Source organism: Ursus maritimus, unplaced genomic scaffold (genome assembly GCF_017311325.1).
Source record: "Ursus maritimus isolate PB19 unplaced genomic scaffold, ASM1731132v1 scaffold_2, whole genome shotgun sequence".
Taxonomy (NCBI): domain Eukaryota; kingdom Metazoa; phylum Chordata; class Mammalia; order Carnivora; family Ursidae; genus Ursus; species Ursus maritimus.
Window position 1 is genome coordinate 69,665,740 of NW_024424452.1, and position 13,070 is coordinate 69,678,809.

Consider the following 13,070-nt stretch of genomic DNA (forward strand, 5'->3'; position numbering starts at 1 on the left):
CGGGGCTTGATCCCAGGAACCCAAGATCATGACCTGAGCCAAAATCAAGAGTCAGATGCTTAATCAGCTGGGCCACCCAGGTGCCCCTGCGTCGTGGATTTTGAAGCTCTGTATTGGGTATTTACATATTTATGCTTGTTACGTCCTAATGGATTGACCGCATTTTTGTTGTGCATCCTTATCCCTAAGTTATATATCTTGTTCTGAAGTAGATTTCCTCTGGTATTAACATTGCTGCTCCAGCTGTTTATAAAGTGTATAGGTTATATTGTATTCCATAGTTTACTTTTTTTTTTTTTTAAGAGAGCATGAGCCGGGGCAGTGGGGGCAAAGGGAGAGGCAGAGAGAGAATCTTTGAAGCAGACTCCGTGCTGAGCGTGGGCCTGACTGGCTGGGTCTCACAGCCCTGACATCACGACCTGAGCCAAAGCCGAGAGTCGGACGCTTCACCGACTGAGCCACTCAGGCACCCCTCATCTTTCTCCTTTGAACCTCTCTGCCTGTAAAGTGGCTTTCTTGTGGACAGTGTATGGTTGAATCTTTTTCGGTCAGTCTGACATTTATTTACTCTTAATGTAGCGTTTAGGCGGTTTGCATTTAATGGAAGTACTGCTAAGACTGTATGTCGGATCTGTAGTCCCGCTGTTTTCTCTTTGCCCTGGCTGTTCTTCGGTAGGTTATCTTTCCCCTCTCTTCGATGATCTCTCACGGCTCCATTTCATCTCCCTTAAGGATTTATTCCTGTCCGTAGTCTATTGGGTTGGTGCGGATTTGTGGAGAGGTTCACGGTTGACGTGGCTCGCTAGCGTATCCCGGGTGCGCTCAGACACGCTGGATCGCGTCACGATCCGTGTGAGAATGAGACAGCAGCCTGCTTCATGGCCGCCTTAGAGGGTATCTTTCCGGACTGTGGAAGAAAGAGGGTTTGCCTCCTTTGTCCAGCAGCTGAAGGTTTCTGCTTCATCGGAGAGAAGGGCTCCGGGGAGGCGGGTGGGTTTCCGTGCCTTTCCCCAGAGCAGCCCATCACCAGCCGCAGGCCTGCCGGCAGCCCGCCAGCCTCCTGCCCTGGGCGCCGGAGGCCCACCCTGGGAAAGGGCGCGCGAATGAGTGCGAGCTCCCCTTCTCTGGGCCCCTCTGCTCTCAGAATGGACGCGCTGATCCACACTTGACCTGTCTGAAGAACGTGCTGACGTTGTAGCTCGTTTCCTCTTCCGTGTCTCCGGTGGCGCCCGCCCTCGTCCCCCAAGCTCGGCATCCATGCTGTGCTCGGGGCATCTCTCCTGCTCAGGGCCGGGCGTGGTGCCCTTCGAAGTTCAGGTGGCGTGGTTGCTTTGTGATATCTCTGAGATGGGCCCGAGGAAAGTCACAGTATGGAAGATCCATTTCTTCTCAGTGTTAATGTATTTCTACATCTTAATTAAGCAGGAGTGAACCGAGATGGTACATTTTTTTAAAGATTGACTGATTGATTTTAGAGAACATGCTTGTGAGCCGAGGAGAGAGAATCTCAAGCAGACTCCCCTCGGGGCTCATCTCATGACCCTGAGATCATGACCTGAGCCCAAACCAAGAGTCGGATGCTTAACTGACTGAGTCACCCAGGCGCCTCCTAGTTGATATCTTTTTAAAATGCCTTTTTTCCTGGTCTGTTGTGAATTGCTTTATATCTTGATCTCGTGTGCAGGCGTCTTTCATAATAAAGTTCCTTCATCCCGAAAGGACGTCACCTTTTTTCTCTCCAGCCTTAAAATGATACATTTTGATACTGACTTTGAGACATGGCAGTTGTACCAATCTGGTGATTTTTAAAAGTTTATTTTTTATTCTACTATAATGTACATAACATAAAATGTACTGTACGAACCGTGTTTGGGTGGCCAGTTCAGTGGCGTTAAGTACGTTCACACGGTTGTGCCACCACCCCAGCCGTCCGTCTCCAGAACTCTTCATCCTCCCAAACTCTGTGCCCCTGAACAGTAACTTGTCTGTCCCTCTGATAACCGGAGTGGAAGAATGGACGCACAAAATGTGGTTCGTCCACACACCACGGAGTAGTCTGCAGCCTTAAGAAGGAAGGATGGCCTGCTTTCTGTGCCATGACTTAGACCAGTCTCGGTCCCTCATATAAATGGAATCATACGATATTTGTCATTTTTGTTCCTGGCTTTTTTCACTTAACATGTCTTCAAGATCCGTCCATGTTGTAGTGAGTGTCAGAGTCTCCTTCCCGTCGAAGGACATTCTTGTGTCTGCTCTTCCACTGAGGGGTATTTGGGTCACACCCCCTTCTTGGCTGCTGTGACTGGTGCTGCTGTGGACGGGGATGTGCAGGTATCTCTCTCCCAGACCCTGCGTTCACGTCTTCGGGGCATGTGCCCCCCGTGGGATTGCTGGATCGTGTGGTACTCTGTTCTTTGCGTTCCGTAAATGCCGTAGCACGCACTCTCCCCATGGCCGCACCAGCTACAGTCCTGCCAGTAATGCCCGGGGGTTCCGGTTTCGGGGCGCCGGGGGCCTCGGTCAGTTGAGCGTCCAGCTGTTGATTTTGGCTCAGGTCATAATCTCAGGGTTGTGAGATCGAGCCCCGCATCAGGCTCCCTGTTCAGTGGGGAGTGTGCTTCTCCCTGTGCTGCTCCCCCTGCTTGTGCTCTCACACTCTCTGTCAAATCAATAAATAAGATGTTAAAAAAAAAAGGGGGGGGCGCCAGGGTGGCACAGCGGTTAAGCGTCTGCCTTCGGCTCAGGGCGTGATCCCGGCGTTATGGGATTGAGCCCCACATCAGGCTCCTCCACTGGGAGCCTGCTTCTTCCTCTCCCACTCCCCCTGCTTGTGTTCCCTCTCTCGCTGGCTGTCTCTATCTCTGTCAAATAAATAAATAAAATCTTTAAAAAAAAAAAAAGATTCTCTCTCCCTCTGCCCCTCCCCTCCTGCTCTCTCTCAAAAAATAAACCAGTTCCAGTTTCTCTGTAACACCTGTTATATGTACACGTACGTGTGTGTGTGTGTAAAACAGCCGTTCTGGTGGGTGTGAAGTGGTATCTCCGCTGTGATTTGCACGTCCCTCGTGATTAGTGCTGTTGAGCATCTTTTCGAGTTTATTCTTTATAGAAACTTCTGTTCGCATCCTTTGCCCATTTCTAAATTGGGTTGTTTGTCTTGTTGAGTTGTAGAAGTTCTTTATATATTCTGGATATCAGTCCCTTAACAGAGGGAGGCTGAGCAAATGTTTCCTCCCATTCTGTGGGTTGGACAGATTAATTTTTGGAAGGTGGTTGCTTTTTCACTAAGCAGCCCGAGTCCGTTCGCTAAACAGTTCACACAGTAAGTGCAGAGGCCAGAGAGCGGATGAGGCTCCGCCTCCACCCCCTGGACTTGGGGTTCTGTTGCGAAGGAGCTGCAGAGTCACGGTCTGGTGGGGACAGCTGTGTCGCAGCGTGCGGTTGATCGCACTTGGAAGGGAGCGTCCAGTAAGCATTTCCTTTGTCGTCTCGAGGACCTGTATTTGACTACTCTTCCAGGGCCTTCGGCCTTTTTTTTTTTTTTTTTTTTTTTTTAGGCCCTTGTCTTGGCAGGTGTGAGGAGACCGAGGGGTTCAGCCTGTTTTGTCCCCACAGTGAACATGGGGCTGCTCCGAGCCTTAGCCTGCTCTACGGGAGACAACCAGCGACGGACTGGAGCCTTGTTCGTCGCCTCTGGGGACAGACACCGTCCCCAGAAGCCTCTCCTGCCGAGCTGGCCAGGAGAATGGTACAGAATCTCTCCGGGAGCACATTCCTCTCGCTCTTTCAGATAATTAAATCCGTTAAAGGATTAAAAGTCCTGTGGCAAACACTTGACGTCCCATTTATTAATATTTGGTGAGTCCTGCCCCTGCCTGAGAGCCTTGGGGAAGTCTTTATATTACACGACAGAGCATCGAGTCCGCAGGTAGCCAGTCCTGGGGGATTGCGTAAGCTGAAAGTGGGGACTTCTGTTTCTTCTGACCGAGAGATGGTGTAGCGGCGTCTCTGGATGACTTCATGTACGAGTTGCTAGTGTCTGAACGGGCTGCCTGTCTCTTTCCTGTTTCCCCATCTCCCGGGACAGCCGCACCTGCCCGACCCCCAGGGCGGTGGTGCACCTGCCACCGGCTGTGAGGCTGACGAGACAGGAGACTTCTCTGGGCCGGACTTGGGTTTCTTAGCTGGGAAATGGGCAGGTGGGACCAGCTGACTGATCTCGGAGATGTTTGGGACAGCCGTTCTTGCGCCCCGGGTGCTGGTTCGCCATGACAGCATCCCGGGAGTGATGTGAAGCGGGCGCCCAGACATGAATGGACTGGGGGGGGGGGTGGGACGGAGGAAACGGGCAGGCCACTCCAGATGGGTTGAACGAGCACAGGGAACGGACGTACGGGGCCTGTCTTGGGGGCTGCAAGATGGTGGATCCCCACTCCGCCCACCACACCGTAACCCTTCATACAGAGGCCTCACTGGGGTTCAGTCACGTACCCCCTCCCTCCTGCTGATGCCAGCACCGCATCACTGTCTCAAGACCCTCCTCGGGCAGCTTCTGGGCAAGGTGACCAGAACCCACATTCCAAGGACAGGGGAGGGGGTGAAAAGCCTGCAGGTGCTGGGGTCCAGCTGCTGGGACAGCCGGCAGTCACATCCTCATGATGAGCGATACTTCCCTGCGCAGAGCAGTCCCCATTCCTTCTGGGAGCCCACTCCAGACTTGTTACAGCCCCTGGAGGGGGAGTACCATGTGCCCAGCGATGCTCGCTGGGACCACCCACTGCCAGGGCCTGTCAGACCCATCAGGCTGAGCCCCTGGGGCTGTCCCGGGGCTCACAGACTCAGAGAACTTCCTCGGGCTCAAAGCCCCAGCTGCGAGTCTGCTGCGTCCAGGTCCGCCCTCTTTCCACACCACCACGTCTCCCTAAAAGCTTGTAATTTGCAGCAGAACCCAAACTAGATTTGGAGCTACCCAGCTGTTTCACTTGGAAAACATTTTTTAAATTCCCTGGTTTTCCCAGCTATTTGCGGGGCCTCGGTATGCGCGCTCCAGCGGGACTCTCCTATTTTACCTGTAAATCAGGCCATGACCGTGTGTCTCCCTGCTCAGACCTCCACGCGGGGAGCCGGGGGGATGCTGGCTCGCAGGAGGAGAAAAACAAAAGCCTCCCTCCCGGAGCCTGTTTGTGCTGCTGGAGGAAAGCCCCTCTTCCTTGTCAGGTGCTGCGTGTCCTGCGGCCTCGCACGACCCTGCTGCCCCTGCATCAGCCATTCCTGGCCCCGAGCCACAGGTGAGCTCACCCGCTACCAGCAAGCAAACAGGCCCTGAGGCGCGCCCTGCACCTCATCTCTCCTGACCTTACTTCCCACCAGCCCGTCCGGTTCCACCCCTGTCCCCGTCTCCTGTCCCCGCCAGGCTGCACTTCCCTTCAGCAGGTAAGCAGGCTCGAGGTTCATCCTAAGAGGAAGAAAGTTCGTGTCCCCTGAGCCCAGGCCTGTTCGCTCTTGCCCCATCTCCTTCCCACTGCACACTGCTCGGGAGGAAGTCGTGGCCCCTGGCCGCCTCTGTCTCAACACGGGGCTGGCTTCTGTCCCCACCGAACGAAGGTCACCAACAATCTGCTTAAGGCTAATGATCCCTTGGCGCCCTGGCTGCTTTACAATATTTGACCCTGTTTATTTATTTAGTTCCTACTTGAAAATTTTGCTCTGCTGACTTCCAGCGGCCTTCCTGATTCCCTGCTGCTGCCCTGGGCGCTCTCCCGCCCCTTCCTGGGTCCCCGGTCCTCCCTCTGTCTCCTAGAGGCCGGTGTGCCTAGGGATCTGGCTGCAGGGAGGCTGGATCCGGGGCTTCCTGTTTAGTAATCCAGGAAACGGGAGCCCCTGCGCGGCTTTCTTAGCTGCGGCCACGAGGTTCTGTGTGTAAAACCCCTTTGGCAATCAGCAAGTGGTAAACAGTGTTGGCAGTTTCGAGAATCGGGGAGGGAGGCTTCTGGTTTGGCCTCTGCACCCTGTGGATCGGCTGTTTGCAGGGATCCTCTGGAAACCTGTGAGCCAATTTGGACAAGTGGGTGGCCCTTTTTCTCAGCTTTCACCCTGTTCTCAAAGGGCTCCGACCCCAGAAGTGAGTGCTCCCTGCTGTGCGCTCTGGATGACCCACCTCCCCGCCTCCGGCCACCACCAGCTCCTGCCTTTACCGTCAGGCCGGCTTCAGCCCAGAGTGAGGAGCCGGTGGTGGCCCTGCAGGAAGTGTCAGCCCTCCAGAGCAGGAGATGGGGCGGACTGAGGCGTGGGGAAAGGCCGGCCCCTGCGCGGACCCCCCGGACCGTGCAGGAGGAGGCGGCTTTGTGCGCACACAGCACACATGTCCCAGTCCCAATATCTCATAGCTGGGGTGACTGAGGATGACACCGGGTCATCTTAGCCTGGCAGTGTCACTAGATGCTGTCCTTAGGAACAGGGATGTCCCCAAGCTGCCCGAATGGAATGTTAGGGTTCGGAAGCACTTTCGACCAGGGGCTCTACAGCATTCAGTAACAATTCACTGACCAAATAACCTTGAGCCCTACTTACCCTCCCAGTGTGGACGTTGGGGACACTGGGAAATTGATCCCTAAAAGGGCCCTGCCATCTGACAACTTGACAACCTTTTGGGCGGGAACAGACCCAAGTAAACAAGGAAAGGAAATACTGTCTGATAATGAAAGAGTGATGCGGAGTGCATACGATGACATGGTCTGCGGCGGGCCACTCATTCAGTGACGGGGGGAGGGGCGGTTGTAAGGAAGGGCCTCTCTGAGGGTTGCTTCCAGACCTGAAGTCAGCCCCCTGCAGGACTGGGAGCAGAGCCTTCTGGGGTGGAAACCGCACATGCAAAGGCCCGGCGGTAGGAACAGAGCTTGTGCATGTGCAGAAAGATGGCCAGTGGAGCTCGGAGCTGGGGAGGGGAGTGGGGGATGAGGCTGGGGGGACAGCAGGGGCACAGCTGGGAGGGCTTCGCAGGCTGGGTGACATCGGCTGTCATGGTGAGAAGGTGTTCGCTCACAGTGCCATGACTGGTTCATGCTTGAGAAGATTGCTCCATCGGGAGTGGAGAGGTGGGACTGGAGGTGGGGGAACAGCTGCCGCGCACATGGAGTGGCGCTCCGGATGAACTGTGGACGGGACAGTGGCTGCCCTTGGTGGCAGTTTGCAGGGGTTGGTCGGGTTTGTCACCCCGAGGGACCCCCGCCTGGTGTGGTGGGGCCCTGAGCGGTATTACAAGTCCTCAGGGGTTCTCTGCTGGGGACCACGGAGGCCCTTGACACTGGGGCAGGCTGGGGGCCACAGGGAGACGTAGTCTCCTGCGGACACCGGGGGACAGGGGTGCTTGGCATGGAGACGTAAGGGTGGTACATGGCACCACCCAGACACCTGCTGGATTCTCCTGTGGAGTCCCACTGGCATCCGACCCAGTATGTCCCAAACCTCCCCAAATCTGCCCTCCCCCGAAGCCCTGCGGTCGGTGAGTGGCAGCGTCTTCAGGTCTTCAGATTCTCACCTCATCCGTCCCCAAGCCCCAGTGATGCCCAGCCCACAGGTGTCTTCGCAGGACGCCCACGCTCCATCCCTGGCCCCTTCTCTGCAGCGCAGCCAGAGAGCTTTGCCAAAGCAGGTCTCCTCGTCCCTGCGTCCGTCCCTCCGCGGCTGAAAACCCTGTGGATCCCTGTGGGTTCCAGATCGACACCAAACCGTTAAAGCAGAGCCGGGTGCTGCGCTCGCCCACACCGGGCTCCACCTGCCTCCCTGCGCCCCTTACTGCTCCCTACTGGTCGCCGCCGGGGGACCGGGGGACCGGGGACGTGGCCCTGAATTCATCAGTTACCCTTCAGGGCCCTTCTACTGGGTGCCTCTGCTCCCCCTCCACGGAGGCCCTGGAACCCCTGGGCCACCCTGTGCTCGCAAGGCCTCTCCCAGAGCCAGACATGGGAGCCCGCCTGGCTCTTGCTGGCCTCTGCCCTGGGGCTGGACCCTGGGGACAGGGCTGCCCTTGTCTTCGGGGCTCCTGCAGCACTTGTCCCCGCGCCCCTTCCCAGGAAGGGAGGAGGCTGAAGCCAGTAAGAGGAGGGAGCAAATCAAGAAGACTTAGGCTCCAGGAAAGTCGGGCCAGGTTTGCCTGCACACCAGCCACACCAAGCAGGCTGAGGCCCCGCAGAGCTGCTGTGGGCTGTGATCTGCTGAGGGGGAAGGGAAGGGGGAGGGGGCGGGAGAGCGGAGGTGGAGCCTCCAGCCCCTCCAGCCCGGCTGCCAGTAGTGTCCCAGCCTGCCCCTTGTCACCTGGTCCTATCCCCACCTCTGAGGCCTGGGGATCCTGCCGGGTGGCAGCCGGCTGCCAGGCTGGGGTGTGTGCACTCGAGTGGATCTGCTCAGGAAGTCTCTAGGGCCAGGGCTGGAGCCCGTGAGCAAGCTGGATGGAGTGGCCAGCCTTGCCGGCCGCACTCCTGCCTGGTGTGAGAGTGCAGGGGTGGGTACACCTGCAGGAGAGGCCAGGGTTCCCTGCAGCGGGAGGGGCGGGTACCCAGGTCCGCGGCAGAGGAAGAAGCAGAGAATGGCAGAGGAAGAAGCAGAGAACGAGAGCAGGTGGCCACTGTCCGCGAGCGGAAGCTACCGTCTGAAGTTCATTTCCAACTGGCAGAAGAGTGATGGCCAGTGCCCGGCGTTTCTGTGCCATCTGAGGTGCTAAGTGCCGTAAACATGCAATCATTGATATCACAGAGCCGTGTGCCCTAGAGAGGTCAAGTAATTACCCAGTGTAGACAGCGTGTATTTGGCAGAGCAGAGATCCAGATCCGCAAATGGCCAAGTCAGACTGCCTGCGGGCAAATCCCCGCTCCGCCCCTCGTCCGCCTGCGTAGACTTGCTCTGCACCTCTGCTTCCCTGTCCTGGCTTGTCCATCATCACAGAGCCCCCTCGGAAGTTGTTCTGAGGGGTGACGGGAACACACGAAGGTGCTCTGCAGGGGCCCTTGCAGACTCTGTTTCCACAACTGTGTGCTCCCTCGGCGCCTGTATCGGATGGTGGGTCTGGAAGTGGCTGGAAGGGAGCGGGCTGCATGGCCACTCTGGCCGAGCACCCCTGTCCAGCCCAGCACCCCTGTCCTGACAGACCGCGGCCTTCCTCCTGGAGCCAGATGATGACATGTGTGCCTTCTCCTGTCCTGGCACCTGTGAGGGCAATGAGTGTCGCTAGCTGCCCAGCGGCTGGGGCTGGGCTCCCGCACTCCTGGCGGGTCCCTGCACCTGCTGGCAGGGCCGCTGTTACTGACTTCGCCTTTCGTTTCAGGCGCCAGTATGGTTCCACAGGCTTTTATTGCTAAAGCCTGTAAAAGCTTTAAAATTGATACTTTGTTCATATTTGGCATGAATTTCTATTTTTAAAATACTGCATTAAGATATCTATCCTGGGGGCGCCTGGGTGATTCAGTGGGTTAAGCATCTGCCTTCGGCTCAGGTCATGGTCTCAGGGTCCTGGGATCGAGCCCCACGTCGGGTTCCCTGTTCAGCGGGGAGTCTGCTTCTCCCTCTGACACTCCCCCCTGTTCTACACTCTTTCTGTGTGTGTCTTTCTCTCAAATAAATAAAAAATCTTAAAAAAAAACTATCTTACTGACTCTATTGGCAACCCCTTTGGCCGATTGAGTGTCCTCAGAATTTGGGCAGCTGGCTTCCCCCAGAGGTGGTGATCCGAGAGCGAGCAAGGACGAAGCTGCAGTGTTTCCTACAGGCTAGCGGTGGAAGACACTCCCTTACTTCTCCATCGCTTACACAAGTCGGCCCCGTTCAATGTGGAAGGGCCGACACAGAGACATGAATACCAGGACACAAGAATCATGGCGCCATCTTGGATGCTGGCGACCACACCAGGTCTCCCGCCCAGAGGCTCAGTGGTTGGCAGAAGCCTCCACAGTCTGGAACCAAGAATCTGGTGCAGTCTTCCCCTGCTTCTTTAGCACGACTCTCCCTCAGACCCTGAGTGGTGCCAAACCAGGCCTGGGCTATGGGGCCACATGTAGGCCCCACTCACCCGACCGTTCCCTGGTCTAGGGAGAAGTACCCGACCCAATCAGCCCTCCCCAGGGTTTCTTAATTTGGGTGGGAGTGAGTCAGTACTGCGTGATGGTAACTGTTTCCAGCTGGATGGGAGAAATGAGCCATGAGAGAGGGGAGAACTCATTCCAGGCCTCCCCTCCCTTTGACTGTGAGCCCCAGTGACATCCTCGCTCTGCCTGGTGCATTGTCAGGGTTTTAGAGCTGAATAACCCCTCTTCCTCCCAAGCACATTTGAGTTGGGTTTCTGTCACTTCCTCACCTTCTTCCCAGGTGGCCGTCTGTGGAAGATGGTGCTGGGGTGTTGTTACCTAGGGCACTTGTTGAAAATGTCAGGGCTCATCTCAGACCTACTGACTCAGTCTCAGGAATCTGCAATTTTAACATTGAAGTTTGGGTGCGCTTATGCTTGGTGTCCTAACATAAGACAGCCGCTCCCCACCTTTGCTCTGCTCAGGCTTGTGGTTCACAGCGGCCAGTGCGGATGTGGACTTCAGCCATCCGGGATGTGAAGGACCCACGAAGGTGGGGGCTCATAGCGGTGGGCCAGAGCGGAGTTAGGAGCTGTGGGCATTCCTGGTTGGAGGGAGGACTTCTGGGGAGGTGGCTGGAAGGGGAGAAGCTGCTTCCAACTGTACATTCTCAGCAGGCCATGTCAACTCATGGCCCCCTTCATCCCCAGGTAAAAGAGGAGGTTCGTCCAATGATTGCAAAGCTCCCTTCTAGCTCTGGAACTCAAACCAAGGACCATGGGAGCTGAGTGATTTCCTTTCCAGAAGACTCAGTCCTGAGGTTCCTCTGGGTTGCTCCCTGGCCGAGGGCTGATCCCTGCTCCCTGTTTGTTTGTTCACTCCTCCCCCGGGGCTGGGTTCCCTCCGGGAAGCAGGTGCCAAGGAACCTGGGCACTTCTGGGCTTAGCCCTGTTTCCACAGCAACCAGTCACCCAACCAGCAAGATAGGGGTTTCTCCTGGTTGAGACCCAGAGGAGCTTGACCCCCTCTGTGTCCGGCCACACTGCTGGACCAGACAGAATGGAGCACTGGGACACCCAGTAAATTGGGATTTGCAGACCCCAACCAGCCTTTCATTCAGGCCAGTACTGGAAGTTTGGGCCACAACCAGCAGCAAGTAGCACCCGGGAGCTGGTTAGAAATGCCGATGACTGGCCTCCACACTGGACCCACTGAGCTGGGGATTCCAGGCGTAGAGCCCTCTGTGTTTTCTTAAGTCCCCGGGTGTGCCTTTTTTTTTTTTTTTTAAGATTTTATTTATTTATTTGAGAGAGCGAGCTTGAGCAGGGTGAGGGGCAGAGGGAGAGGGAGAAGCAGGCTCACTGCTCGATCCCAGGGACTCTGGGATCATGACCTGAGCTGAAGGCAGACGCTTAAATGACTGAGCCACCCAGGCGCCCCTCCCCAGGTGTTTCTGATGCACTCGGAAGTTGGGGGAACCAATGCTTCACCCCAGCAGGACTGGGGCTCTCCCAATGTTAGCACTGAAAGTCTGCAAACCTGAAGCCCAGGCAAATTGGGATGGTGGTTCATCCCCAGCTTTGGGCTTTGTGTTTCATTATCTCATGCTGTGAGACACCATCAAGTCCAGAAGGGAAGGACCTCAAACAATGTGCCTGTTAACAGATCTGCAGTTTGGGTTGGGATAGGTGGACTTCTCCACGGTGGTCAGGGATCCAGGGTGATGTCCCAAGAGAGAGCATGCCAGGGGCACTGGGAGCACGAGCACCTCGGAACATGGCTTCTAAAGTAGTCCCAGGGGCGCCTGGGTGGCTCAGTCGTTGAGCGTCTGCCTTCAGCTCAGGGCGTGATCCCCGCGTTCTGGGATCGAGCCCCACATCAGGCTCCTCGGCTGGGAACCTGCTTGTTCCTCTCCCACTCCCCCTGCTTGTGTTCCCTCTCTCGCTGGCTCTCTCTCTCTCTGTCAAATAAAAGGAAGGAAGGAAGGAAGGAAGGAAGGAAGGAAGGAAGGAAGGAAGGAAGGAAGGGGAGAGGAAAGAAAGAAAGAAAGAAAGAAAGAAAGAAAGAAAGAGAAAGAAAGAAAGAAAGAGAGAAAGAAAAGAGAGAGAAAGAAAGAAAAAGGAAGGAAGAGAGAGAGAGAGAGAGAAAGAGAAAGAAAAGAGTCCCAGACTCCTCAGATCCCAGGGGAGGCAACGGAGCCCAGCCCCCACGCAGGGTGCGCATGTCGCCCTGGGGTGGAGGGTGCTCACCCAGGAGATGGTGCAGCCATCTTCGGGAGATCACTCGTCGGCAGCTTGTCCCTTGTCCGTCTTCCTCCTTCACAAAGCTCTTGGAGCACCTGCAGTGTGCCAGGAACCTGGGCTGGGGGCTCATGTTTCTCTGCAAATTCATTTAACAAAGTCAGGGCCAGAGCCCCTGTCCTGGGAGCCGGGGCAGCTTCTGGCGCTGGGGGAGGCCATGACGCTGCTGTGGGCGGGCAACCTGGGGACGGGGCTCTGAACTTGGGGACCGAGAGGATGAGGATAGTTCCGGAACCCTGCGGCCTTCCTGGGCAGAGGGGATAAGGCCACACCCTCCCACCCCTGGACATGGACTGTGGGGGCTTCAGCGCACCTCCCTCATGTGACCGTTTGGGCACTGACCAGTAGAGCGGTCCCCAGAACATATAATGGGGTCCGTCGGTGTCTACTTCCTCTATCCTACGGCGGGCGCTGTCCTAGAGCCATTCCGAACCTNCCCCCCAACCAGTGCTCCCTGAACTGCTGTGAATTAGAAGGCAGCGCCCCCGCCCCTGGGCTGCAGCCCTGCCACCTTCTGCGGACCCATCGTGGGCGCCCCGCTCCCTCCGCACAACCTCCCAGGGGTTTAGTGAGACCTCCAGAATTGGGAGAATGCCGGAGGGCTTCTAGGAACTCAGGATCTGCACCGGAAGCTCTCCCCGCAGCCACTGGCCTCATCTTACTGGCTTGGGCGCCATCTAGTGGCCTCGCCTGCGCAGAGCCGCCGCCTTGGCCG

General features: G+C 56.5%; 1 long non-coding RNA gene across 1 annotated transcript; it reads right to left on the reverse strand.

The window, feature by feature from the left end:
- Nucleotides 1-8,779: 8,779 nt before the first annotated feature.
- On the reverse strand, nt 8,780-12,790 carry LOC103667124. The gene is made up of 3 exons (XR_569677.2): nt 12,698-12,790; nt 12,305-12,434; nt 8,780-9,201 (listed from the first exon to the last, which is right to left on the reverse strand). It is a non-coding gene; the product is annotated as an uncharacterized LOC103667124 (long non-coding RNA).
- Nucleotides 12,791-13,070: the final 280 nt, after the last annotated feature.